This window comes from Talpa occidentalis, unplaced genomic scaffold (genome assembly GCF_014898055.3).
Source record: "Talpa occidentalis isolate TD23 unplaced genomic scaffold, MPIMG_talOcc4v2.1 talOcc4.2, whole genome shotgun sequence".
NCBI lineage: Eukaryota > Metazoa > Chordata > Mammalia > Eulipotyphla > Talpidae > Talpa > Talpa occidentalis.
Window position 1 is genome coordinate 4,902,770 of NW_023602073.1, and position 20,758 is coordinate 4,923,527.

General features: G+C 42.1%; 1 long non-coding RNA gene across 6 annotated transcripts in view; it reads right to left on the reverse strand.

Annotated features, from left to right (window-relative positions):
* Window positions 1-20,758, reverse strand: part of LOC119251654 (uncharacterized) — a 240,956-nt gene that overhangs the window by 126,091 nt on the left and 94,107 nt on the right. The window lies entirely within an intron of this gene.

Consider the following 20,758-nt stretch of genomic DNA (forward strand, 5'->3'; position numbering starts at 1 on the left):
AGGCCCAAAATAAGCATCAGGTCTTTGGGACTGACCTGCCTTTGATTGGCTGAGCCCTGAAGTTCAGGGCTGAGAAGGAAAGGCCAGAGGAAGCCTCACCTTGAGACACACATCCCTGTATTTGCTATAGCACTTCCACCTCTTCTAGCAGTGAACTTTTGGCAACAAAATAAATCATCAAACACATTTTACTCAGGGTGAAAGCATCAGGACATGTTGTCATGATGAAATGTGATCCATATTCAAATAACTACTCAGAAATCCTATGTGCTGTATGTTTATCCACCCATGTTACTGAGAAACCTACAAATATAAAGCCTGGGGCAAGTTTAATGTTGAAACTATCAAAGACATCCCTATATATTGATATTTACAGAGGCAGGAACATTTGAATGGCATGGAAAGGGATCTCCTGATTTCAATATCCTCCCCTGCTTCTGGCTGCCATGTTGCTATCTGTAAATCCCAGAGGCATCATTACTACTACTATGAGGCCTCCGTTTCCAGAAATTTCCTGTTAAGAGATGAATATCATCTGGATGACTTACATATTAAACCAGTGGCACAAGAGTATGGATTTACTCAGCCATTTAGTTAATATTTGAAAAACTTGAGGATCTGAACTACAGATGTTTAATGGCAAGAAAGCAGATTTCCCTTGTACTGGAGAGAATTATTGAGTCTCCACTGAGATTCTATTAGGACATGATGACAGAACCCAGTTTCTTCCTCAAAAAGTTTGCAGTTAAGTGGGAGCTGCAGCAGGCAGACATAAGCACAAAACATTGCAATCTGTGCAATACCTGATACCCAACCTGGGGTGGGGTAGAGCATTCATAAATGGATGCAGCTTGGCCTAGGTCTTGAGAGCAGATAGAAGTGCATCATGTAGACATAAGACCTGAAACCATAAAATACATAGAAGGAAATACAGGCGAAAAACTACATGACATGCACCTCAAAGACATCTTTACACACAATCACCCAAATCAGTGATAGTGAAGGCAAAGCTAAATGGCTGGGACTACATCAAATTAAAGAGCTTCTGTCCTGCAAAAGAGACAACAACCAAAACAAAGAGAAACCCCGACTGGGAGAACATTTTTGCACACAACACAAATGATAAAGGATTGATGACAAAAATCTACAAAGAGTTGATGAGTCTCAACAAAAACAAAGAAAATAAGCCAGTCAAAAAATGGGCAGAAGAGCTAAAAAGAAACTTCTCCAAAGAGGAAATGCAAATGGCCAACAGGCATATGAAAAAATGTTCAACATCACTTGTCATCAGGGAAATACAAATCAAAACTACCATGAGATACCATCTCACACCAGTGAGAATGGCGCATATTAAAAAAACTAGCAACAACAAATGTTGGCGAGGGTGTGGAGAAAAGGAACTCTTCTGCACTGCTGGTGGGAGTGCAAACTGGTCCAGCCACTATGGAGAGCTGTGTGGAGATTTCTGGACCTACTAAACATAGAGCTTCCATATGATCCAGCAATTCCACTCCTAGGTATTTACCCAAAGGACACAGAAACATCAATTCCAAAGAGCACCTGCACCCCTATGTTTATAGCAGCACTGTTTACAATAGCTAAGCTTTGGAAACAACCCAAATGCCCAAAAATAGATGACTGGATCAAGAAGATGTGGTCCATATACACCATGGAATATTACTCAGCATTCAAAAAAGATAAACACATGCAATTTGCAGCAACATGGATGGCGCTGGAAGGGATCCTGCTCAGCGAAATAAGCCAGAAAGAAAAAGAAAAATACCGGATGGTCTCACTCATAGCAGGAATCTAGAAAACCTAAATAAGAGACCAGGAAAAAGAATAACTGTAAGAAAGAAAAGAAAAAATCAAAATCAACAAACAACTATGAACCAGAGACACACTATGTGGGGGTGGTGGGGGGTGGGGAAACAAGGGGTTGGGGTCAAATAAGGGGGTTGCAACTGTATGAGGAATATGAAAATAAAATTTAAAAAAAAAGAATATAATCATAAAAAAAAAAGTGCATCATGTACAAGTCCCTTTCAGCCTGTGCTCACAGATGGCATGCTAAGGAGAACTGCAGTGTGGAATTTGATGTGGATTTTCATCAAGAAATGGGAGGGGAGTGATACCCCAGAAAACCCAAACCTGCCTGTTCTCAATAGGTTCTGCTATCACCACATTAAGACAAAACATAATCTAGTGCATAAGACCTTCAATGGAAAGGAATTTTAATATAACTAGTGTGCAATATAGAGAAGGGAAAGACTAGATAAAGTAGTTTTTAAATCAAGCAGCAAAGTTACCCATTCTTTCGTGGGTAAACGCCCAGTCAAACAGGGTTGGCGCAAAGCAGGGCACTGAGGCCTGAAAGTTATCACAAGTCTAAGGCACCTCCTAGTGGGGACCCATAAGAAAGGGGTAGAAGGGGCCTACCACGTCTGGGACAGAAGGGGCAAAAACAAAATGAAGATAAAAGCTGCCATCGTTAACCTCCCCACGGGTCTCACCCACATCTGTCACCCCGTCCACGACCACAAGGCAAGCGCAGTTTCTTCACGTGTCTCTCGGCTCCATGGGCCTCCCCCAGGGCTCCTTCTGGCTCCATCCTGCTTCCTTCCTTCTCAGTCTCCTCTGAAGCCTCTTCTCTCCCTGCTCAGCTCCACCCTCCTTTAGGTGGGGCAGGGAACCTGGAACCACCCCTTTTCCTGGGGATCACCCTGTTACTGGAGGAGCAAATGAGTTTACTGGGCCTGTCTCATAAAGACTCTTAACATATACTAAGGAATTTGGATATATTTTAAAATACCTGCACCCCCAGAATCTTTTCTAACTCGAATAGGCCACCGAACAACCAAGATTAAGTACACAGAGCCCAGAGGAGGATTGGTTTTGAATTCTAAGAAGTGTAACAGCCTGTCCTTGGGAAAACTAATTTGGTTCTTTCACTTAGATTTTCTGAATAGTGGGGCCCAAGCTCCAAGGTCACAAATACCTTCTCATGAATTTTTCTTTCTCTTTTCTTGTTCTGATTATTTAGAGCAGTTATCGAAAATGTGTACGATTTCCTATTAACAATATTTGTAGCCCTATTTCCAAAATGAACTGACATTTAGGTAGTTTTATGGTTACTTAGAAGTTTCTCAGCACTAAGGCTCAACTGATTAACTCATTTAGTTACGCTGAGTTCAACCTGTGTGTGATGCTATCTCCAGCCACACCTCAAAACATGACAAAATGCATGCTAGGGTGAAAACTACCCACATTTGCCCCTTATCAAAGGATCATTTAGGGTCAGTCAAAACCAATCTCTCTGATACATTTTGGAGAAGAAATAAAAGGATTATTTTCTAAACAAAGGCCACTCTGAACAAAGCTAGATATTTGCGATGTCAAATTGACAAGATAACACAATCTAGAATATATGTAAGTCTCTCCGGCTGACCTGTAAGGTCTGGAAAGCCATTCTAAAGAGAACCCAGAAATCCTGCCCTGAATTTTAGAGCATGTGGACCACAAATTCTCTAGAACTCTCCTATCAGTTTGAGGATGCTCGTTGTAGTGTTTGTGGCTGGAGTGCCAGCAAGGCACAGAGCAGGTTCTCTATGATTCCGGCAGATGGGTAAAGGAGGGGCCCTGGAGCCTGGTGGCTTTTTCAGGCTTTTATTGAGCTTTTTCACATGATTTGTACTGTGCCAACGAGGTACATAGCAGGCAGGGGCACCAGAAGACAGGGGGCTGGCAGGCCTCCCAGCCCCCAGTGAACCTTCCCTCTTTCTGGGTTGGCGTTTTCTTGTGTTCTCTGTTCTCTGCTTTCTGCTTCTCTGCTACCTGCTGTCTCTTCCCAGGAGGGGAAGAGTAGCTCCTGACCCAATTGGGGAGGATCCAAAATAACCCCCACAAGAGTCTATACTGAGCCCCAAAAAGTAAGCAAAGTTTACACAAGCAAGGAGAGAGGAGAAAGAGGAGCATAAGGAGCAGGAGAAACTGCATCTACATCAGGCCCTGGGGTCAGAACTATAATAACTGATACCTCCTTCAGAAGGGCCTTCTTTATTAGCCTCAAGACATAGCATAGCTGTTACTTGACTGGGTGAGGCCGCACAGCACTTATTAGTGTTCTCTAGCCATCTTATCAAACAAAGAACTCATCCCTGGGTAAGAAAAACAGGTCTTCAGTTCCCTTTTCAGAGCAAGCAAATGTGTGCCTCAAAGTCCCCCTCAAGCGTTCAACAGGGGTGAGCACTTATCACTGTCCTGTGAAATCATTTCTATTCAACTTAAGAGCACAGAGATTTCTGAATGGAAAGGCTTTTAACCTGCCAAGCTAGGACACCTTTCTTGGTTTTCCTTTTATCCCATGACTACAATTCTTCACTGGTCTATGCGCAAGGATGTGCACAGCAATGCACCTGATAAGTCTCACTCTGGCAAAATTTTCATGTGTATGTACGTTTGGGTTTTTGCTGTTCTTTTTAAAAGATTTTATTTATTTTTACTTAGAAGAATTGGGGTACAGTCCAGAAGTGAGGGGGGCGGGGGTAAGTGAAAGGACTCACCAGAGACAGAGTGGGGAGCAGAACAGGCAGATCTACTGAAATACACTGCTGAGGGGAGCAGCGGGCGAGGCAGGAGAGGTCTGCTGCGCCAAGTGGGTCACCTCCCTGACTGGGGATCAAACTCGTGCTGAGACTTAACCCCTTGCATCACCAGGAAGGTCCCAGGCTGAGGGCTTTTACTGCACTGGAAATAAGAGTCGTACAAATGGCAGTGCTAGAAACATATTCCCAGGGGTCTCACACTTGACAGTGTATGAGCCTCCCCCAGAGGCTTCCCAGCCCCCGGCAAGTCTTCACTCTGGTTACAGCCACATCACTGCTGGACCACACCCGGTGTTTCTGATTCACTAGGTCTCAGTTGGGGCTTCAGAAATTGTTTGTCTAATATGTTCCCAGGTGATGCTGATGCCGCTAGTCCGGAACTTTGACAACCACGAACCACTCAAATTTAACCAATGAAGAAACTGAAACTCAGAGAATATAAGTGTAAAGGAAACCAACACGCCTTCTGAGTTTCTCCTTTGCTCTCACACTGAGAGCACCTCTGATACCAGTTGCTGCGAGTTTTTCCCACACCAAGCTATTCTGCAACACCAGCTGGGTGTCCTACAATTTAACTCAATTCTGATACTATCCACCTGCAGAGAGATCGGAGCCCACAGTTTAGGGGGTACATTCCTCCAAGAGTGACCCTTCCTACCCCACTTCAGACACCAACTGCAAGTCTTCTGACCCAGCAGTATAAATTGGAGGTTCCCATAACTCCCCCCACCCCTGCCCTGGGTTTGGTTAACTAACTAGATCGGCTCATAGAGCTCAGGAAAACAGTTTAGACCCTATTCACCTGTTCATCATAAAAGTATATGATAAAAAATATAGATGGAAGAGATATGTAGGTCAAGATGTGTGGAGAGGCAGTTGCCATGCTTCCTCCCAGCCCCAGGTACCTCCTCATGATCATCAACCCAAAAGCTCTCCGAACCCCATGCTTTGGGATTTTCATGGACGGTTCATCAAGTTCAATCATTAACTCTCTGGAGAATGGAGGAAGGGGCTGGAAATTCCCAGCTTCTCATCATGGTTTGGTCCTTCTGGTGGTCAGCCCCAGACAAGAACCACCCCAGAGTCACCTCATTAGAACAAAGACACTGCTGTCACTCAGGGACTTCGAAGGATTCTAGCAGCTCTGTGTCAGGAACCAAGGTCAAAGACCAGATGTCAGAACATAACATGCTCCTGGTGCTCTTACCCCCTAGTAAATTACAAGGGTTTTAAGAGTTCTGTGACAGGAACTAGGAGCTGAGATCAATAAATACAAGCAAGTAACTTGTGTAAGATCACGCAACTTTTCGGTGACCCAACCAGGTCTTAGGAGAATATAGTGGGTGGGAAACTAAGAACTAAGAAAACTTTTGAGCCAAATCCCTTGAAATTAGTGACCTCAATAGGTACTTAAGAGACATCTCATCTGGATCTTGTAACTTTTCCCTTCCTGCTTCATCCCAGCCTGAGAAGAGCCAAGTGTGGGGGAGGGGTGGTGTGAGGAGGGTGTGCACCTGCCACAGAGGAAGTGGAGGCAGCCTGGGCCTCAGTCCTTGCACAGCTGACGCAGGTAGCACTTAGCAATGGTTCCCAAGCACCCTGCAGCATGATCCAGGTCTAAGTCAAAACTGTGGGGACATGTCTGACTCTGCAGAGCCTCCTTCAGGAACTCGTTGACAGGTAGAAAGGAGAAAATGTCCCCGCAGATCAACTCCAGAGAGCCTGCCCCACCCTTCAGCCCTTGGCACCTTTGCAGGGCTGGCTCCCCACCTCACAGATGAACTGAACCCCCCACCGAACACAAAGGAGCTGCTGCCTGTCTACCTCTCCCATTGTAACCTACACAGGAGGCAGGTCCTGGGAGCCTGGGGCCATAGCAGGCCTGCTTATCAGAGGCTTGATGGGTTTAAAGTGAAAGAGCAGGAAGTCTCTGCTTTTCCACCCATTTGTCAGTGCCTTGGAGAAGAGTTGAGATGAATAAAGATCCTAGCTTGTCACTCTTTTTTTGTGCCTCTTTTAGGAGGAGTTTGATGGAGATGGGAAAGAAAGCCATCAGCTAAAGCCCTTGCCATCAGAGATGTCAGCTGTTGAGCCAGACGTGCATTGTGTAGGCATTAAGAGTTCAGAGGTCAAGTCTCTCTGACTGTTTATTAAACTGAGGGTCCAGAATACTATGGATATGGACAATTATTAACTGACATTTCATTACAAAATGATTTTCAATGGATCTTCTCATGATCTATGACAAAGTTGGAAATGTTCTGCTTTGCAAAAAGTGTGATTTTGTATTCCACCATGAAATAAGATTTCTGGTTCAGGAATAGTTCTGTGCAATGAGCTATCACAAGAAAATTATCACAGAACTACTAAACAACGGTGCTTAAAGTTATGAGTTCTAAGTTTGCATCAGGTTGTCTGGCAAAGCTACATGGTGATCTAGCATTTTGTCAATGATTTTTGCTCACAGTGTAGCTAAAGAGGATGATTTAGGTGCTTTATTCTAATAAACCCTAATTTTTAGTTGACTAGCTGGTAGTTAAGCAGACCATATAATCATCAATATCATATTTTATCATGGAACAGATAGCCGACAAGATATTCAGACTACTTGCTATTAAACAATTATCAACCTAATTTTGAGAGCAGATTGCTGGTGGACAGTATGGGCTCTGAGCTACAACTCCCTGAACCCCTATGGCCACTGTGGGGAAGGCTGAAAGAATGAACAACCATTAGCTGAACACACAAAAGTCTTAGCTTTGAAAGGTATTAGAATCTTGGGCTTCCAAGGTTGGATCCAGAAGGGTAAATTCTCTTGGCCTTTATTTCTGATCTTTAATAGCTTCATTGCGTATTTTGAAAAGTGGAGATTCCCAGAACAGCAGCACACACCGTGCTGCAGCACCATCTCTGCTGTGCTAGCAAGAGTGCTAAGAGCCTCCTTCCCCAACTGTGCCCATTCTTCTGGTTCACAAACATCCCCTCCCAACCACGACAGATGGACTCTGAGTGGCTTTAGGCTCCCAAGAACCATCACCTAACCACCCAAGACTTGTGTAAAATGCCCCTATAAAACTCTTTACACATTTGTTTCCAAATTGTGGGAATAGCTGATTTACTCCCAAAGAATGTTTGGAGAGCCTCAGAGCAGTGCCAGGATCCATAATTATCAACAATTTCTAAGGCAGCTTAACCCTTTTGTAAAATATTATGCATACAAATGGGTTGATTTTGAACCAATTCACACTATGAAATTTGAATCTGGTTCAGGGTTTATCCCAAGGCGGTGCTCAATAACAGTGCAGTGGCAAACACCTCAGTTATGTGTCTTCTTGTTTGGTTGGTGGGTTTTATATCTTTGCATGTTTAAATAGGCAATGGGAGTGCTAATTAAAATGCAATCATGCAGATAAATTATACCGTGTTTCTAAAAGGTAAAATGAAAATGTTCTTGATTCAAAATCTTTGTAATATTTAAGGCAAAAAAGCATGATGTAAAACTGAACAGACATTAAAAACAAAAAACCCTTTCATGATTATTGCACCTGTAAAACCAAAATTCATTTCTGATTTTTTAGGTATATAAGACATGTAACAAATTAATTATGACTATTTCTCACCGGAGTCAGAGCTTCCAGGGCAAATGTTCAATTTGTAGGCCACTCTGAATAAATTGTATTGTTAACTGCTCTACCTGTAAAATGGAAAATGTAATATTTATTACAAGGCCTACTTCAGTCTTGGGTAGAGGCAACCCTACAACAGTCAAGTCTCCCCCAGTGGATTCTCCATTCTACCTATTGTTCACCAGCCCTCAGGTAAACTTCACTGTCTGCAACCAAAGACAAAAACAAAGGATTTCTTCCCTCATCTTCTTCCCCCAGCAAAATGAGCCCAGTAAAGCATTTTTTTTTTACTGCTTTTTCAATTATAGACTCATTTAAGAATTTGTGAAAGTCACTTACATGAGTGGAAAAATACTAGCAGATGTGCACATTCCCCCCAAATTGTGCACATGCACCCCCAATACTCAGATGCACACTATGGATTGTCCATTGAAACCTCCAGTCCCTACAATGAGGCGCCACATGTCTACAGCCAAGATCTAATTTTAGGCTCCCTTTTGCTCATACCAAAATTAATCTTTGCCTCCAAAATTCACTTGAAAATTAATCTTTGCTTCACGATGAGGGTATTCTGCTGTATACCCTCATACATATCCAGGTTAAGAAATAACCAGATGGCCTCCCCAGAGGCAAAGCAGGTTGAGTGCGGCACTGTGAAGCTGTCCGCAGCCTCTGCAGCATGGGTTCGATTCCTGGCTGGTCAGGGAGATTCCCTCGTGGTGCGGCACACCTCTCCTGTCTCACCTGCTGCTCCCCTCAGCAGTGTATTTGGTCATCTGCCTGTTCTGCTCCCCACTGTCTCTGGTGAATTCTCTCACCCTCCCGTGCCTCTGGCCTGTACCCCAGTTCTTGTATAAATAAATAAATCTTTTAAAAAAAAAAGAACCAGAAGCCATTTAAGTAACACAATTAATTTGATCCAATTGAAAATATTAGACAGTCTACGGGTTCTTGTTCACTCTCTCTCTCCTTGTAGAAGGCAGATACTTTCACTTCAAGGTCACAGTTGTGCCCACAAATTCCCACCACCTTATGGCTTCCAGTCCTGGGCTCATGTGATGCCCTTAGCCTGCTCCGGTATGTATAGAAGGACCCTGGTTGGCTGCTTGGTTCTTAGATTTCTGGTGCTCACTTGCAGTTTTTGATCCACATCCCTCCAGAAGCCCTGGTTACCCTGATTCCTCCTCTCTCTCCTGGTCTGCTGTAGGAAAGCATTTCCTAGCAAACGCTCCAGAAAGTAACTTGTTCCATGGTCCAATAAATCTAGGAAATTCTATGCTTTGGATACACCCAAAGTATTTTATCACACTGAAGGGACTGAGAAGTCCTCATAAAGAAAGCAGTTTCCCAATGTTTTAAAGCGTATGTGATCATGGAATAACTTTATCTCATGACATTATTGAAACAGACTTGAATTAACTCAAAGAACTTGTGTCTGTCTTGTCCTCAGCCAATGGATCCTCCCTGAGCTTAACCTAGTGTTCAAAAAGAAAACAATACTCAAAACAAAGCTGCTTGTGCTAAGCCCACCAAGACCTAGTAAGTGCTGTTTCAACTTTCCCCAGGAATGTAGTCCTAGTGGGTCAGGATGGAACTTTCTGGTAAGTGCCAATGAGGGAATCTTTCCTATTCCCTACATGAAAATAAGGTAATCTGTCACAAGATCTTTTCTCATTCCCTAGGTGGGTTACCCAAGTCTGAAAAAATCCCCCCTTCCCTTATCGTGTCCTCTTTCTGGCTCTAAAATTCTTTCATCTTGCCCACCTTTCTGCTTCCTACATGGAGGCTGCCTGATTCAAGTATCATCAAAAAAGCCCATTCTATCTTTAAAATTAACTCAGTTGGATTTTTGTTATTTAACACTAAATTTTGTTGACTTGGTTCATTGATGATTCCTTTCATCTAAATATCCTTTCATTCAAAGGCTTCTTAGGTCTTTCCCAACATTGCTGGCAGGTGTTGTCAGGTACCCGGGTACATTCTCATCAGTCACTCTCCCTTTTGGAACTCATAGCGCTCATCTGCATATAACAAGACAGTCACCATTCTGTCCGGGAAATAGACCATTGCCTCCCTTCAAATACATTTAAAAAGTCTTACAATGTGGATGGCACTAGAAGGAATGATGCTCAGTGAAATAAGCCAGAAGGAAAAAGAAAAATATCAGATGGTCTCACTTTTAGCAGGAATATAGGGGAACCAAATAAGACATCAGTTTAAAAAATAATAACTGTACAAAACACAACAAAGCAAAAATGGACAATTATAAACCAGAGACATCCTGCAGGGGAGGAGGCGGGAGAGGGATCAGAGGGACTAAGGTGATAGTGCACGGGTGCATTGGGGAAGGAAACTCTATGGGGACTACACCTGAGGGGGTGGGGGGAAGCAAATACTGTTTAAAAATGAACAATGATGTAAAAAAATAAAAATAAAAATAATAAATTTTTAAAAATAAAAACAGTCTTAGCAAGGGGCCTCCCTGGTGGTGCAAGGTGTTCAGTCTCAGCACTATGAAGCTATCTGCAGCATGAGTTCGATCCCCACCCAGGGAATTGACCCACATGGCGCAGCAGACCTCTCCTGTCTCACCCCCTGCTCCCCTCAGCAGTGTATTTCAGTCAATCCTCCTGTTCTGTTCCCCACTCTGTCTCTGGTGAATCCTCTCACCCCCAACACCTCTGGGCTGTACCCCAGTTCTTGTATGCATAAATAAATAAATCTTAAAAAAAAACAATCTTAGCAATTTGGAGTTGAGAAAGCCCTTAGAGGTCCCCCAATTTTTCTTCTAACTTTATAGATACAAGAACCTATCTGAGAGGTGACAAGTCTAGACAGATATAAAACCAGAGCCCAAGTTTTCTGATTCCCAGTTCAGTGGTTCTAGGGAGTGGCTCGAGTTTCCCAGAGGCACATGAAATTGATTCATACCAGAAGGTAAACTTACTAATTTACAATAAGAAGTGAGATGTGTCTGGTGGGAGACCAGTTATCTGGAGAGAGATTAATCCAACAATTAAATTACAGTTAGATGCTTTCCGATAAGGTTAGGCTTAGAGGATGAGGAGTTGGATTTTTGTAAGGAATTGATGAGAACTGACTGAAGAGAATATTGGACTGGGATTTAGAAGGCTGAGTCTAATTCTAATTCTCCCACTACAAGATCCTAATGCCCTCGGGCTTCAGGTTCATCATAAATAAAATGGCAGATTAGAACTTTAGGTCCCTTCTAGCTTCACATATTAGGATTCGTGGTTCTTGGTTCTTTTGTTCATTTTCAGCATCCTTTTCTATGTGTTAACAGAAAAATGGTTCTTGGTCTGAGATGCTGTCAATTATCACCTAATTTTTTGGTGATAATTTTGGTCCTTTTGTCTGATCATGGGCATTAGGCAAATCTCAAGATTCTCAAATGAAAGAAACAAAAACAATGGAGGGATCTACAGTTGCTGACTTGTTCTTGAAAAAATATTAACGTCCTCATCCCTTCCTGGAATTCCTGAATTAATATAGTTCCCCACACTCACCAATATCCATTCATTCTGTTTCCACAGCAAAACCCTGCGCTTCCAGGGAGGGCAGTGTCCTTTGAGAAGCCCTGGCTACTCTATTTGGTAGTGTTAGCAGCAGCTCCTTACACCAAATCACAGTGTCACCAGCATCAGATTATCAGAGGGTCTCCTCACTCAAGTCAGTGATGGTGCTTCTAAATCACAACAAATACCAACCCTCCCACCCCAACCCTCCCCAGGGCCTGTGGGTACAGACACAAAATACGGCTATCAGGAGGAGTTTACTGCAGTTCTAGTAATCAGCTAGCTGTTCATTATCACACTTTTACCAGTAAGGCTAAGTACATCAACAAGGATGAACTATAAGAAACATATGATTCTTGTTCACACTTAAATGAAATAGTGACAGTGCTGTTAGTAATTAGTTACCAGATCCTCAACTGCTTTGTTCTTTGGCATTAGTAATATGCCACTTGAAGTTTTACACCACATTAACATTACCCACATTCAACTGTTTCCAAGCCCCTTGAAAATGTGCTATCCTTCTTTATAAACAAAGACAGAGTTCCTGGCAGTAAGATGTGCACTTGGAATGTTCGCTGCCATCCTCAAGTGAGGGGTGTGCACAGTATGACCAGTTTGGGTGTGAGGTCATACTGTTGTGACCCAGTAACTACAGTGGTCCACAACTATGAAAGATGGTTTCACTATGTGGAGTTCACTCACCTGTCTGGGAAGTTTATTAACATGTAATTCTGCCAAACCATCAGTTCTAGCAGATCAAGGTTAGGAAAAGTAAACTGTGTACTTACTCAACAAGGACTGATTCTGGTTTGATGTTCAGCTCACAAAGAAACCTTTAGTACCAGAATCATTGGGATGAAATAGTTTTGTGACCAGTGCTGCTAAGTTCCTTAAAATCCAGTTCTTATTTTTAGAAGGTTAATGATATCTGTTGCTACCCTAATTCCTTAAGAAGATGAGTAAGATGTAAACTACACAAATCACTTCCACTTTAAAGAAAAAAAGCTCTGGAAAAAGGATTAGTATAAATCAGGCAGAATCCCAAAAAACAGCCTCCAAATTCTGTTCTAACAAAGTAGGTATCTACATTGTCAAAAGGGAAAAAACCCAAACTGTGTCTAATTTCTTCACCCTATAAATCACCCACTACACAATATTTATATAATATCTAAAGATTTTGTGTTGTTCTGTTTTCCCGCTGGCAATATAAATCAAATGTCTTCAACTGACACTGTAGAGCTAGAGTCTAAATCTTCTCACTAGTTAACACAGCTTTGTATGATCTGAGTCTTGCAGCTTCTTTTCCAAATCCACCCGAAACTCCCAGATCTGACTACCCATTTCCAGTTGAAAGTGAATGTGTCAATTAGCTACCTGGCTGAGAGAATACAAATGAATCCAGAAGCTCCAGATTTTGCTGCACGCTTAAATATAGTATATGTTATAAGTGCAATCCTAGAATAACTTTTTCTTCCACATATTCTAATTTAATCAAATGCTGTGTTATTCTTAATGTTGGTGAGTTAATGGTGCTGGACTTTCAGGTATGAAGTTCTGAATCATCAGTAGAAAAACACGCTCCGAAGTTTTTCAACAACTAAAATGAGACTGTTGTTATCACCTATCAGTTCACCAAATTCCTCTTTGCAACCACACGAAAAATGACTGACTGGATGAAAGCGGCCTATCTTCAACTGGGAGAGAGGTTTTTGTTTCAGTTATTTTTTTTCCTTTGCATGAAGTAACATGAAAGAAATTTAAATTCATTACCTTTGATTCTTAATATCATGGTCTAATAAACTGAACTAACCATCCCAGATATTCTAAGAATGTGCTCCAACATTTATTGGGGAACTATTACCTTAAGTATTGAATTAAAGATTGTATTCTAGATTCTAATATGTTTTACTATTTTGGCAAATGGAAAAGAACTATAGGATTGGTAACAAATGTTGTGCTTCTGCAAGTAATTATTTTGCTTTAAACAAAGTACGCAACTTTTTTTCCTCTTCCACAATGTAAATTCTTCGACCCTTTTGGATAAAAGGGTTAGATGATCTGTTGTCTCTGGCCAGCATAACTGCATATGTTCAATAATATATCAGTTTCATCAGCCGCCATAGAATAGGCACATATGACAATAAATCATTTGGGGAACTTTCTGAATCCCAGCCAAGTTGTAGACAATAAAAGATCCTGCTTGTAAAGGCAGCTATAAAAGTTAATTTCATACAGGTTCCCCAGCACACATGCTACGGTTCAGTTCCAAACAGATGTGATCTTGGAACAGCAATGGAAAATGGCATGAAGCATTTTCACTAACTTTCCGTATCAGGAGACTCAAATACTTTGTGTTTTGTGTAACCTTTGGTCATTAACACATTGCAGCAGGTATGAAAAATGAATTCTTTGAGCTTTTCCAATGCCTCAGATACTGTGGTTTCCAGTCTGAAATATTCCTCCACGTTGGAAAGATTATCCATCAAGCCAGACAGGCAGACTGAGAAAATCCTCACAGAGCAAAATAACAAAGACACCACGAACACTTGGGGTTGCAGTCTGGAGGAATTTCTTGAAATAAGAACTTTAATTTATTTCCTTCTTTGCTGACGCCCGTGGATGCCCTAGCAGATAGCTGCGGACACAGCTCACCCGTGGAGTCCACAGGAATAAGAAATGTGAACTTGGACTTAGACAACATAAGTCCAGTCGTATGAATGGATTTAAAAGCCTTCTTTTTGTCAAAGATCACACCTTTCCTTGCACGCTAAGGCTGCTCTATAGACTTGCCCCTACCCCTGCTGAGGGCCACCACTTACCTACATGTGTTCTTAAGATTCAAAGGCTAACATCACATTTCTTCCAATTTTATACCATAGACAGATTCCCGGGAAGATGCATGTTCATCTGAGGTTTTGTCAGTTGAGTCAGTCTCTATAGCAGAGCTCCCTAATAATTATTTTCTGGAATTGATTGGTAATAGTAGTGATCAATCGTTCAGTTTATCATTTGCTGCAATGGGGAATTTTTAAAATGTTGTAAAGATACACCCTCTCTACAAAACCCCCCGCTGAGCCTGGAGTGCAGGGCACAACTGGAGTTCAAGAAATTGTAGGACAATTATATGCTGAGGACTGAATGAGGGCGTGATTAACATATTAATCATACGCCTGAAATTAATTAAGGCCAACCTAGGGACTAAAGTGCTCCAGGCCGAAAAAGAAAAAAGTGGATTGATGATGTTTGCTATATGGTAGATATTCATATAATCACATCTTAAACCAGCAGAATGCTTTAAAAGTACAAATGATATTTCCATCCATTATTTCATAGGAGAGTCATGCCAACCTCATAAATTTGTGAGGGATTCTGATTTTGAGGGTTTGGAGCTTTAGTGATACCAGATGACAATCCCAAACAAGGACAAAGAAACCAAAGGCCACAAATCCCAGGGGTGTGACGTTGAAAGAGCAGAAGATGGATGTTGCAAACCTTCTCCTAAGAGCACTAACACTGTGTCCTGGGGCTTCATACAGAAGAGAGGGAATAGGAGCCCCTTCATCAACTTGGCCTCTAACCACCTGTGGCCATGGCAGGTCACCTGAACCCTTGGTCATCCTAATGGACTCCATTTCTCATCTTTAAAAATGAGGATGGGAAACTAGAAAATGAAGTCTAAGGTCCCTTTCAGATCTGACTTTCTACATGGGTCTTCTGGGTGGAAGATAACTTCTTTATTGGTAGAATGCATGAGAAAGTGTGCTTTGAGAACCTTGTCGATGGTAGCCATTAGCTAGGTTTTATCACAAGTTACATTTTTATGACACCTTTGACAAATGTGTCAAACCATGTGTGAGTGACCTCAAAACCAGAGACTATTTTCCCTCGTGCCAGGCAAGAGACAGAGCAGACCCAGTGCAGGCTAGTCAGGGAGCCAAAAGACAGGATAAGGTCAGTCCCACACCTTTGCAACTGTCAGTAGGTCTTGCCTGGAGTTGGTTCTTGGTTTAGTGGTTGGTTTTCTAAAAACCAAACCAAGGTGATTTTGTTTCACCAAGCAGATCAGAAACCAACTGCCTAAGTTGTGACCAGCCTGGTTTTTTCCTGAGGAACTTAGCCAATCATGGAGCATCCCTCCAGATCCTTGCCACCTCCACTTTCTAGAAAAAGTGGGTTAGTGCCATATCCAGTTCAATTTCTAGAATCCTCCGCTCCTCCATTTCTCTATTCAGACACAGCAGGTCTTGCTCAGAAGTCTACCTATTGAGTATTATAGTTCCAAAGTGTTTAAACTGTGGTCTGTGGCTTTCGATACCAGTAGGGTGGGTTTGGTGTCCAGACTCTACAATTTGAATGATTCTTTCATTTAGTAACCCCATGAAAACCACAGTCCTGTGTTTATGAAAACTAGACTATCTAGAGCTCTTAATAACTTCTCTTTATCTTCGTCTACTGTCCACAGAACAGACCAATTTACAAGCTCATAGAGCTGATTCTGTTTTATTTTACTTAATGGGTCAGCTCTTGGAAACAAAATGGGTCTTGTAGAAGGGAATAAATAGTACTTTCATGACAGGAAGAGCTCTCATCTAGCTTCTATGGCATAGCTGTCACCTGGCAGGATATGGTTCACTGGTTTGCAGTCTGTATTACTTCCTAGAAGATGTGGGATGCAAAGAAACTCCTTTATATACACCAATGTTTGAAATAAGTCTCTTTCAGCCCATAGAGAAATGTACTCCTCCGACAGTGTCAACACCAAGACCAGCTGGTTTTAGACAATCTCCACCCTCACGTGTCTCGCAGGACCCCAGAGCAGCCTTGTGAGGTGGGAATCCAGCAAGTGGACTTCCCATCTGACACATGAAGACCCTCAGACGGAGAAGAGACCTTTTGTCCCAGGACATACTCTTGTTGTTCTGTATCGCCGGCTCTGGAAGACAGTCATCAAAACACCCCAAACGAAAGACCTCTTGTATTGATCCTGATTTCCTTTCAACTTGGAATTATTCTGTAGACAACAATAATGCCAAGGGCAACTCCTCCAAGCTAGTAAGCCTTGATGGGGTGATAACCCATTTTAAAATACAGGCACTTAGATACAAGATTTCTATAAGTTGATTTCTCATGGAAGGCGTCACAAGAAGTCACACATAGGCACTATTTGCAAGGAATCTTCTGTGTTATTTTCACCATCACTGGGCAGAGATTTGTTTTCTAGATATAAAATATATTGCATTACCCAGACAAATGCATAACTTTGAGGAAAAAAAAATGAACCATGAAAACAACTAAAAGCAATTCTTTAGAAAACCTGTGTTGTATCAAAACAGGCCTGGACATAGATTTTTTTTTTTTTATAGTCCTGTTCCAACAATTACCAGTAGTTTTGCAGTTTTATACAATTTTGAGCTTCAAAATGTCCAATTTTGCATCAGGTCATTCCAACTTACTTAATCAGTAACAGCAATAATCATAAGGAACTCTAATAGCTGTATAATGCCTGAGAGTTGATCAATTGCTTTCACACCTATCACACTTACTCCTCACAATCTCTCTACCTTGGCAACTATCCTCTACCCTCTTTTCAGAGATTAAAACTGTGACCCAAAAAGCTAAAAACAGGATTTTCATGCTCCAGTCTTCTGAACGGCAATCTAAAGCTCCTTTCATTTTACCTCAAATAAATTTCACTAGTGCTAAGTCAATTTTCAATTTTCAATACTTGCCGGGGAATAAAGAGTACATTGAATAAATAATAACTTTATATTTCTGAAACTGTGCAGGAACTAATTTTAAATGAGTAAAACATCGTCATCAAAACCAAAAAGATGAAGTACTGGATACAACAAATTCGGCAATTCTCCTTTAGCTTTAAGACATTGCACAATGCTGGCCATTTGTAATGTTTTCCCAACAACCAACCAAGATTATTTCAGTTCTCTGGGGCAAAAATCATTTGGTTCTCCCAAAGGTTTGGCTCTGCAGCCCTGGGGGATTTCATCATCTCACTCCATCTCTATCTCTACTGTGGCCATAACTCTGTACTGGAAACATCTCCAGGGGCACACAGGTTGCAGATGGAACTGCTTCTGTTCTCTCGAAGCCTCCTTGGAAAAGAACCAATCACCAAGCAAATGCCATTTAGAGCTGCCCTATTATGGGCCTAGCCAGGGAAGGCCAGAAATAGACGTGATCTAAAGAGGACAAAGACAAAGGTGTTTGGTCAGCACGGACCAGTGTGTGAAAGGGCACATAAAACAGAAAGATCCAAAATATGTAACACACCAGAGGCCAGCAGCCTGGGCTGGAGACAAAGCAGTGGCTTCTGATGAAGCAGTCAGTACGGAAGAGGAAAAGAGGCAGGAGAGTGGCTTGGAAGTGGCAGAAACACCTCTGCTTATGTCCCATGGGCTGTTCCAACTTGATCGCGTGACCACAGCAAACTGCAAAAGGGGGAGTAGAGGTTGTGCTTATGCTTCTAAAGCTGCCTCCAGGAAAACACATCAGGGATGGCTAGGGCAAGTGTTTAAGCTTTTAAAACCAGTTTCATCATAAGATGCTGTATTTTGAGGGCATTCCCCACCTGCCTTCCCCTGTAGAGTTGACACCTGCCACCTAGAAGCAGGATCTCCTTCTACTGGCAGGAAATGTCACATGCAGGAAGCATGCTGTCTTCTTCCGTGTCTGACGTCTCCAGGCTTCCTGCCTTGGCTTCCGAGAGAGACCTGCCAGCTTCCCCGAGAGCCCTCCCTTTCCATCCTGCCTGCCAGCCTGCATTCTGGAGCCTGTGCTTGGCCAGCACTTCCACCCCGGGCTTTGCCTGTGCTCCACAGGCTGAGTGGGCCAGCTCAGAAAACCAAGACTGCTTCCTCCAGCGACCATGTGTTTCCTATCTTATATCCCAACCTTCCTCAGGTAGGGTCTGTTTCCATTTTACAGTAGACCCCCTCCCTGACATTCTTGCCTTCCCCATACAACTTCTAGCGGATGTAGGGGAGAGCCTTCGCCAGCCCCCAGTCATCTGTTGCTTGCCTTCAGCAACTGATGACCCAAATCAGCAGGGTGAGAACCATTTTAAGGTGTTTTCTTTGTAAAGAGAAGAAAACGTCTCTTGTACAATTGCCTGAAACTTGTTTTCAGCTCCTAGCTGGCCCTGTCCCCTATCCCATGTTGACATCACTATAGTTTAGATCTTTCTGTTTGAAGATGTTATATGTGCCCTTTCAAACACTGGGGCATAGGGCATTCATCTTACAGCACGGAGCAGTGCATACACCTAAACTGTGATTTATGTCAATCAGTTTACTAATCAGATAACATTTCTGAGCAGGTGCTCCGCTCAAGCCTTCTGCTTGGCACACATATATATGACACCCTCCAGCCCTTAAGACAGGCTATCCACTCATGAAGACCAGACACAAAAACTCCACCAGCAGCACTAAGCCTTGCTCATTCTGGACAGTGGCACCCATGGTGAGCACATAGCCCTGCTTCTTCCCTTGAAATACTACACTATTCAGGCCTTCTTGAAGAGAAAATACAGTAAAGATACTTTTTATGAAAAGCTATTTTTCACCATGCAATATTATTCTTTTTAAAAGAAGATGTGAGAAATTTATCAGAATAAAATGTTAGGATGTTAAGCTCTAAGTTATCTAGTGATTCAGAATATCAGTATATCTTCTGGCTTTTTTCCTAAAATGTTCTTTTCTAAACAAGAATTCTATTTCATTTTGTATTTACACATAAAGTAAATGAACTAATAAAAAAAATCCTGTAGCGTTTGTATCTTTCCCAGATCATTGACTTTTCCTCCACATCAAATTTTCCGATTATGAAATGGCCCCAGTCTGAAGACCAATGTCCTCATCCCTTTGGCTTTACAACTTCCCAACAATATGCCCTTCCTCCCCGGTCCCACGGCATGTGGAAGTAGCCTGGGCCATTACGTATTTTGTTTGCATGTCATGTCTGATGAACGTAATAGATCATCACTCAGGCTCTCCATTCCAAGAACCAGAGGGAACTGATTGTACAAATGGCCCAGATGCCCAGGCACCAAAGCCAGAAAGGGGAAAGAGAAGCAAACCTGACCTAATAGGAGAGGGACTGAAGGAAGAGGAAGCATATTGTTTGGTTTCCATGACATGCCACCATTGGTAAGACGGTCTAGGGTTGATTTTAAACCAATCCCATTATTTCATTGTTCGCTGACAGCAAGGGTGATGCTGTCCACAGCACTAACCAACCTAAAATTAAATGCATACACGTGAAGTGCAGTGTCATCCATTACTTTGGATTAATTACATTCCCAAGATGATTATGTGAATGAACTGGAGCAGTTTTTAAATGTTAATATGAATTTGAGAATAATCTCCATCTAGTTATATGGGGAGCCATTTGCGATACAGAAAGGAGAGAATTTGTTTTGCGTTAGAAGAGTCTCTTTTTTTTTTTTTTTAAATAATAAATTTTATTTTTATATTCCCCCATACAATTGCAAAAGCCCCATTCTGACCCCAATCCTTCCCCTCCCACCCCCACCCCCCAAAAAGTGTCTCTGGTTCATAGTTTTTTGTTGATTTTGATTTTCACTTTCTTATATTCATTTTCCTGGTCCCTTATTTAAGTTTTCTAGATTCCTGCTATGAGTGAGACCATCCGGTATTTTTCTTTTTCTTTTTGGCTTATTTCGCTGAGCATGATCCCTTCCAGCGCCATCCATGTTGCTGCAAATTGCATGTGTTTATCCTTTTTGAATGCTCAGTAATATTCCATGGTGTCTATGGACCACATCTTCTTGATCCAGTCATCTATTTTTGGGCATTTGGGTTGTTTCCAAAGCTTAGCTATTGTAAACAGTGCTGCGTTAAACATAGGGGTGCAGGTGCTCTTTGGAATTGATGTTTCTCTCTTGACTACTTACACAAATCTAACGTATCAGGTGACAGTGTTTGCATGTGTAAAAATGGTTCAGCAATACAGGATT